Source organism: Corapipo altera, unplaced genomic scaffold (genome assembly GCF_003945725.1).
Source record: "Corapipo altera isolate COAL_440 unplaced genomic scaffold, ASM394572v1 48b, whole genome shotgun sequence".
In the NCBI taxonomy this organism is placed as follows: Eukaryota; Metazoa; Chordata; class Aves; order Passeriformes; family Pipridae; genus Corapipo; species Corapipo altera.
Window position 1 is genome coordinate 7,453,695 of NW_020884884.1, and position 9,213 is coordinate 7,462,907.

Sequence of the window (9,213 nt, forward strand, 5' to 3'; positions counted from 1 at the left end):
AGATGGTGGAAAGCTAAGCAGAATTTTGTTGGTTCTGCAGTTCTCTGCAGCTCTGGTTATGCTCTGGTTTGGAATGAATGAGACTTTGCAAAGGACTCATGGACTTCATTTAACTTTCTAGAAAGTTAATGGGTATAGCTCAGGTTGGTTAACTGGGCTCTCCCTTTAATTGGTTTAAGAATAGGTAACTCCAGAGAACAGTTGATGATGTTTAAGACATGAAAAGCTCTCATCTTCAAGATGATCTTATTAACCACATTTAATAATTCTACTTTGTGTGTTTGTATGTGGATCAGTTGGTAGAAATGAGCTATTAAGACATTATCTAATGCAGAGTATACTTAAATCACAGTACTATCATAGATCCATATTCCTATTTGGTGATAGGAAGCATGAGAGCATTTGCTTCTGGGAAATCTGTATATAAGATTTGTAAAATTTGTGTATAATTGTCCTTAGAGAGATGCAGTAGCTTCAGTGTAATAGCTGCAGGAAATTCCTTCAGTGTTATCACGTATGTTATATGACTACAATGTGCGCATATGATTACAAAGAGCTTTAAGAAACTTACCACCTGAAAACTTTTCAAAGTGATTCCAAATCGATTCCTTATAACCCAAGCTCATGAAAATTAAAATCAACTTTCTTATATAGCTGATAACCCCTTCTTATGACCAAAAACCCTTACTTGGTTTCTATACTTAAAATTGGATTGTGTCCAGAAAGAAATGACACATGTACTGCAAGCTTACAATAAGATGCTGTGATGTTTTTTTTTTATTTGCAGATATCCTGTTTTTCCTCAGTTTACAAAGACAACTCAGTGTTGAGGGAACTGAAGACTGGGGTGTGCTGGGCTAACACAAATTTAACTGAAGCCAAGAATGCCCTGGTTTGGCTCTGGAAAGAGTACTAAGCAGCCAAGGACATTTGGAAGGCCAAATCTAAACCAGTACGGTGAGTTTCCTGTATTGTACTGGATACAACCATAATTATGTATGAGAATTTTATTCTGTCTATCCTGTCTTCATATCTTGTTTTAACAGAGGATAGTCTGCTTTGTATATGCCAGAGCAGGATGACAATAGCTTCATGAGTGGCACAAACTATATGTCCTCCTTTTCTTGAAACAGCTTTAATTTCTTGTCACTAGTTCCCTGTTTTTCAGACAGAATTGACTATATGGCTCGTGTTTGTCCTGGTTAGGATGTGGGAAAAGCTAAATCCAACATACAGACTGACCTAAAAAAGTTGTATTACCACTGAGAGAGATTCAATAAGTAATTTATTTTGCAACATAAGTAGAAACCAGGGTGGTGTTTAAAATATAAAAATAAATTGCAACAATTGTTTATCTGCTTGTGTAATAAGAGAGCAGACCTGGATTTCTTCAGAGGATTATTATTTGCTCCTGATCCTGTGCTTCAGTAGTATCTCTTTAACAGACCCTTCCTCTAGACCTATTTTCACAGAAAATGTCTAGCTAAATATTTGTGTTAAAACAGACTCTCCCTTTCTGATGTTATATTCTGTTAGGAGCTACAGTTATACTCCCTATCACTTTGAAAATTCTTTAAATATCTAAACCAAAATAAAATGCTTTAGTCTGAATGAAATATAAGATCCCCTAAGTGGTATCATTCTTTAATTTAGTTGATGATCCGTGTTTTCATGAATGTATATTAATGTGGAAATGAGTATTTAGCTTATTCATAGATACCCTTGTCTTATGTTTTCACCAAACTAATTATCCCATCTAATTTAAATTATTTTCATCTTGTTTTCTAGAGGCTCCATGTGCTCTTACTAATTTAAAGCTTTCTGTCCTTCTCTTCCCCATTTTTCTCTCATCTTGCTTGTTACGCCTGAATTGAAAACATCTGGATTAAAAATGTTGAGGTTTTGATAACAAGTCTGTCTCTCATTTATTTTTCTTGTAAAATGCCACAGCATCCTTTCTATACTTAGAATCCAAGAAAAGTTGAGATGTATTGAAAGTTTTCTCTAGAAAATATTTTTTTATAGAAAATCAGTGTTTTGATCAATTTTTTTTTTTTTTAATATGAAGGTTTTACTTTATTTGGGGAGATAATTTTCCATTATACCCCAGAGAAAGAAAACTGCATTTTTTGAGTTTCAGCATCTGAGACCAAAAAAAATGAAAAATCACATGTATGTTTAATGATTACAGTCGTAATTACTATGCTGTTCTGCTTGCATGTATTTTGCCAGCAAATCTCAAAGGACCAAATGCACACGCACACACAAAAATAGATGAGGTGTTTAAAGTAGATGAAAAAACCTATGCAAGAATAACATGCATTAGCAAGCCATTTTTCTCAGGTACAGCAAAAGCTATGCAGAAATCTTGCATGTTACTATGTACTAGGAAGCAAATTCCATGCTTCCAAAGCAAGGTGTGACTGAAGGAAAATCAATGCTAGTACAGCAGTCTAGCCAAAGATCTCCCCATCTGTGTGTGTGTGTTTTTATTTTATATTATTTGTAACCAATCTAACTACGCTGTGACCTGCCCAGAAACAAGGACAAAGAGTATAGACTGGGTGATGAGCTTGTTATCATAGGTCCAGTGTTACCACTTAAAAATGGATTATGCAGATGAGTAACCTCAATCTCTTGACACAATTTGCAAGAGTGAGATTGGAAATTCAAGTCAGTGCAAATGCTATTCAAGCTGGAACAGTTGCTATTGCAAAAATGGAATGGGTAAAACCAGGTATGAATGGCAGATTTGGGGAGTTGGCAGTTTGTTTACTGAATATCACGTGCTCGAATCTAAGGGAAATTGTTTTTCAGAAGTTGCTTAATTATTGATTCAGTCAGGGCCACTGAAGAATAACACTTAGTGATTCTGAAAATCTGATTATCAACATGGGGTCCTGTGTCTTCACAAACGTTCTCTGTTCTGCTATCGGGCTATAATGCAACTGCAGACCTGATTTTCCTGCACATTCTGAGGCAGTTTAACTGCAACCTGAACTTTACTAGTCAGATGTGGTGTGTAATTAAAGTATTTGTTATGGAGCAAAAAAATTTTGAGCTCTGGTATTGATTTATGAACAATGAAATAAATATTAGATGATCAGGAGTAGTATCCATTCATATAATAACAGGAAGAATATCCATTCATATCACATCTATTTCTTTTAGTTTATACTGAACTCTTGTGGAACTGCAGAACTAAAAAATGTCTGTGGCTCTGCCAAGGAGTGACTGCCTGAATTTCCACTGGAAATTCCAGTAAGCATTAGCACTTAATTACTGTACTCTACCTTAAAGGCAGGAATTAAGTGATGTGCAGCACAGCTATGGCCTTCTCCTTTTTGCATGTCTTAATGTGTCACAATATAACTGAAGTTAAGAACAGAGCTCCCTTGCTGATAATCTGGGCTTGCCAGGATTCGCAAGTACATAATAAATAACTGACTCCCAATTATATGACATAAATTGCCCCTGCTTTCTCAAGAGGATAATTGCATATTAATACATGCTTATTAATAAGTATGGTAGGTACTGAAAAACAACCTAATTTCCTTCTCTTGTTTATAAAGCTAGACTTACCTATTTTTTGATATGTCCTACATACACAGAAGCTTATTCTTCCTTGATACAGTAATTCTCATAGACAAAAGACATAAAAGTGTCTGTCTTACTTAAAACTTCAGTCTTGTTCTTGTGCTCTGACCTCATAGGAATATAGGGTCAACTTCTAGGATTTTGGCACTCCACATGGTGCTGTGTCGTGAGTGTTTAGGTCCTCAGTAAGATCATGTCTGGATTAGGTTTTGCTCACATTAAAGTCAGCCAGGCAAATAGCTGCTGCCATTTGATTTCTCACAGGCAAAGTTGTACTGCTTTCAATTAGCGCTCTCCCCTTGTCTGCCCACCCAAACCTCCTGGAGACCAGGAATAGTGTAGTGAGTAACAGGAATTTTCAAATAGCACAGGATCAAATTGATTCCAGGCTCTGCAGCTGTGTTGCAAACTAAGTTTGTCTGAAGTTTTATTTTAAAATATATGGTATATTTATTTTCTCTATCTTCACTTCTACCACCTTTTAAAGGAAAAGCTTATTGGCTTGGTCGTAAGAGTGAGGAAAGATTTTTAAGGCTGGGAAATTGCTTGCTTTCATAGCATGTAATAGAAAGTAAGCTTGAGATGACAAATTTTGTGGTGCTTGTTCCCAGAGCTTAAGCTCACGTAATTCCTTTGAACAGGAACTGTACAGATAATTATCCTTTAATATGCCATGACAAGAAATTCAAGTTACATATTTTGCAGTGTGTACTTGTGCTTCTGTGTGTGTATATTCTATGTGCATGTGAAGTGTTAGAGACCTGAAGTAATAGGATCCCACTGTGAGATTTTATGCAACATACACTTAACATATGTAAATGCTTAGTCTGGCAATCATGCCAATTGCCATGGAATAACATGCAATGAGCAGAAAACAATTTTGTGGTAACTGCAGCCCAGAGTGGTTTGATGAAAAGTCCAAGTCAGAAATTGCTTTCACGTCAGAAAACTCTGTATCATCAGAAATTCCTTAAATGTCAGCAAGGGTGTAGTCCTTACAAAAATCCTTGAATATTCTGGGGTTGTTTTTCCTTATCTTCCCTTGTGCCTTTTTTTATCTTCTTTCATCAGGTATGTGAGAAACCAAGTGTATAAATATTGTGCAGACTTGTACACTCATAGGGAATAAGTCTTACTCATTGGTGTATTTAAGTTTTTTGTTTTCAGAGCTGCTAAACTTTGAAAGAAGTAAAGTTTTCTGTGCAGAGCTGGCACTGTGAGAATCCTGTCAAAGGACTACCTTGCACAGAACCTTATCAGTCTTTCATGTATAAGCCAAACACATACAGTGCACTCATTTTTCTGTTTTGATTTCATAGAAGAGTTCCAGGGGACTTCATGCTTATCTTCCTTGCAAACAAAAAAAAAAAAAAGAAAAGAGAGAAGCAGAAAATAGATAGGACAAGCTTGACTTCAAACATTTTTTCAAAACTATGACTAGAAAAGGTAAAAAATCCACCTTTTTTCATGACCGAAAACAAAAAGAACTTAGAAAATTATCTATTAGTCATTTCAAAATATTTAGAGAGCACTTTTGTCTTTCAGGGATCTCTGTGCACAACAGGGTAACAGCAGGCTTTGAAGCTGAGAGTCAGAGTTGGCCAAGTCACATGGCACAGGCTGCAGAGCAGGGAAGGGACTGGGGGAAAACTCAAGATGAAATGGGTGGGCTCTGTTCTTTGTAGAATGCCCAGCAGATGTTGCTGTTCAGAGCTGACTCAGTGCTGGGCATGGAGGAAGTGTGACCAGAAGGGAAAAGGAAGGAAGGAGAACTTTCTCCTTGCTTTAATCTCCCTATTTGGTTCCGTGCTCAGGTGAAGATGTCTGCCCCTGAATATTCAGCTATTTCAGTGGTCTATAGTCAAGTGCATACTATTTGAAAATCCTAAAGCCAAAAAGCATGTAAACTGTGTTTTATAATGGTATCTTAGATCCTCTGTAATCAGCTATAATTCAGGGTCAAGCATTTTTTTCACTATGGGTTTGTCAAAATACTAGACTTCCTTTGTTCCTATTTCTTGTAACGGGTCTAATGAAATACGTGGTTTTGAAGAGAGGGACATGCTTTTATGCTTTCTGGCTCCATTTGAACTGCATACTGATGAACAGTAAAATTTTAACAATTAAACTCTGTTTTGACGGTGTAAATCAACATCTGTTATCATAGGAACATATGTTTTTCTGATTTTTTTTTAGTTATGAAAGAAAAACTTTCTTATGTCCTTTCAGACATTAAGCCGATGACACACAGCACTTTTTTTTTTTTCTTGCAGTGTTATACTTCAAAATCTATGTATTTTGCTTTTGTTTGTGTTAACTGGAAATTAAAAACTGACGCACCCTTATTCTGACTATGCTTTTACCATAAATTTTAACCACTTAAAGAAGTAGTCCAGTAAATAATGCTATCTGCCAAGGAACTATCTTAGGCAGAGTTTTCTGAACCGCTCCCTGCTACTCTGAAGAATTCCTTAAACTTTTGGTGTCAGTTGCTGAGAGTTGAAAAAAGAAGCATTTGCTGCCCTCACATTCTCACTGTCTAGTTCTTCTTCAGATTGCAATATTAAACCTTTTAAAGGTCTAGTAGGACAAACCTGATCTTAGAGGCATAATTTTAGATACCAGCTGTTTTAATGAACAGTGGAGGAAGAAAATCAGCATTATAGAATCATAGAGTGGTTTGGGTTGGAAGTGACCTTGAAGATCATTTAGTGCCAACTCCTCTGCCATGGGCAAGGACACCTTCCACTAGACCAGGTTGCTCAATGCCCCATTCAGCCTGGCTTTGAAGACTTTCAGGGATGGGACAGTCATAATTTGTTTTGGTAACATATTCCAGTGCCTCACTATCCTCCAAGTAAAGAATTTCTTCCTAATATCGAATCTAAATCTTTCAGTTTAAAACCATTCTCCCTTGTGCTATCACTAGCTGCTGATGTAAAATGTCAGTCTCCCTCTTTTTCATAAGCTTGCTATCAATCTTCTCTTCTCCAAGCTCAACAACTCCAGCCATCTCAGCCTGTCAATATTATGCCCATATTCTAATATATTTACGTGTGTGTATAAAATATATATTATGTACACATTTCTATTAAGTAAGCGTTCAGATGTAGTTTATCTTCTAACCCAGGACTAATATCTATAACAGACTTTTTGTTTCCATACATATTATTCCACATATAGAACTAAAATCAATAATTGGTTATTTTTAAGGTGGTTGTTCTCTGAAAATTCCTATACCCTGTTGGATGTCGTTCTGGTGGAGAGAGATCAGAATGCAGTAAGACATTCAAAATGTTTGAGATGCGAAATTTATCATGGTGCTTAAGGAATCATGTAGTTTCATAATGATATGTGTATTACATGTACATAGAAAGAAAACAAACCTCAAATAGAGGACGGCTGTAACTACCATGAAGTACAGAAAAGGTTTAATGTTCATGCAAACCTCAAACTGAAACAAACCATTGAAATTATAAATGTGTATTATTCACCTATGCCACTTCTGACTAGCCAGTTATGGTAAAAGGAGGTAACTTCAACCAGATGGTATAGAATATGCACAGAGTTTTACTACTAGAGGCAAATATGAAAATCCCCCTCCCTGCTAAGTTCATGAATAATAAAATGGCCTCCATAATAATCTGCAAATTTGAACCAGTTGCTACAAGATTATAAAAGCCCTAAGGCGGAGACCAAGTTTTAAGTGTGTACTTTACCACTCTTGTGTGAATCCAGCTTTATTCTCTCAACCCTGTATTTAACTGCTATCTGTCTTGTCTGGAAAAGGATATCAAGTTTGATGTATCATGTGGTAGCTCATCCATCATTAACAGAGATTTAAGTAGACAGGAAAAAACCTCTTATTTGACTAGTATGTAAACAAACAAGGAAGGGGAGGAGGAAGTTTTGAACAATGCCATTAGCCAAATAAACACACTGCTGCCTATTATAAAAAATTGTTTTGTTGCTGATGTTTTGGAAATTTTTACATTCCATATATTGCATATTAACCAATAGAATCTACCATTTTCCATAGTGTTTAGTCTGTTCAGAGCTTCAAATCTCCTCCTTGGGCATGCTCAAATATAGGAATTGCTCTGAAGTAAGCTTTAAATTAAAAATATAAATTAAAATAAAGCTCTGTAAGTAGCTTTAGTTTAGGGTGTTTATTCAGGAAGAGCAATTAGTGTATGAATGATGGACAATGGTGCAGGTGGCCAGTGAAATGGTCTTTATTTTAATCTTTTGTTGATCCTTTATTAATGCTAAATCATGAAAGATAGAGAATGGATGGGCTGAGATCTAGAAAATACAAACTTCTGCAAATTTGAGCTGAATTGCAAACACAAACCAAAGTCATAGTTGCCTAAACTATGGAAAAATCTTATAATGGGAGAAGACATGTTTGCCTATCTGAGACTATCCTCTTTCAACTGGTATGTTTATATCAGCTAAAATGTCACACATCCATTCCAAAGCTAGCAAGGTCAAACATCTTTCTTTTACCTTTCCCAAAATTGCCATGACTGATGTATATTATTACTCCAAAGTCTTAAGTCATACCCTATGATTGAATTGCATGATAAAGAGTCTTTCCATAGATTAATAATTAGTCTGATTGCCTAACCTGTACTCACTTTGGTAGTCCCTCGGAGGAATTGGCTTCAGAAATGACTCTGACGTGAATGAGTGTTCCAAGATTGAACCTTGTTTTACCAAAGCTAATCTCTATTGCAGCCTGTGGGAATTTAAAGCACTGAATAAACCTGAATCTCCATAGGGTTTTGTAATGACATTATATTCTGGGAGGGGGAAAAAAGTGGTCTTTGGATTTTACTAAAAAATCCAGTTTTACAAATTGACTGCAAATCAGGGCATGGTATGAAGATGACTTGATTCTACAAGCTAGAAAGACTACTTGGTATTGAGTTATTTTTCTTAAATAATTTGAAATTGTAACAGCAAATTAAAACTAATTATGATATAGTTCAACCCAAACATTCTGGGGAGATATGCCAAGTTCTGTAGGGAATCTGATTTTCTTTAGGTAGTCCTTATGTTGTTTATACATGTTGATGTTTGATATACAAAACCACAGATAAATATGGCTCGAGATGCTGGGTTTTGTTTGTCTTTTTACAATCTTGCAGTTAATTGCATTGCAGAGGAGGTGACTTGCTGCTTACATGTCTGAAGAATGATGTACTGTTTAGGGTCTACCCCTTGAAGAAAATGTATGACAGTTTAGGGGGAGGGTAAATAAGACAGAAATTTATCAACACCAAGATAAGGAAAAGCAGATGTAGAGAAGAGCAGTGTTCAAGGCTAAATTTACAAGCTGTTCGTTACTGGTGTACAGACAATGTTCACTGCTTTAAAAGTACCCTACTGGGTTGAGCAGCATGAGCAGAGTGCTTGGAGTTGGTCTGGGAGCACATGGAATAAATCATGCTATTTCCACCTTTCCTTGTCACTCACAACTGTGGGACTCCTTGTGGTCAGAGGATCATTAGTATTGTAAGTTACCTCTACAAACAGTACAATTGCTAATCGCTGAGAAGCAGCATGCTCTGCTAAGGAATTACCTGCCTGCTGTTTCTGTGCTGTGCGTTC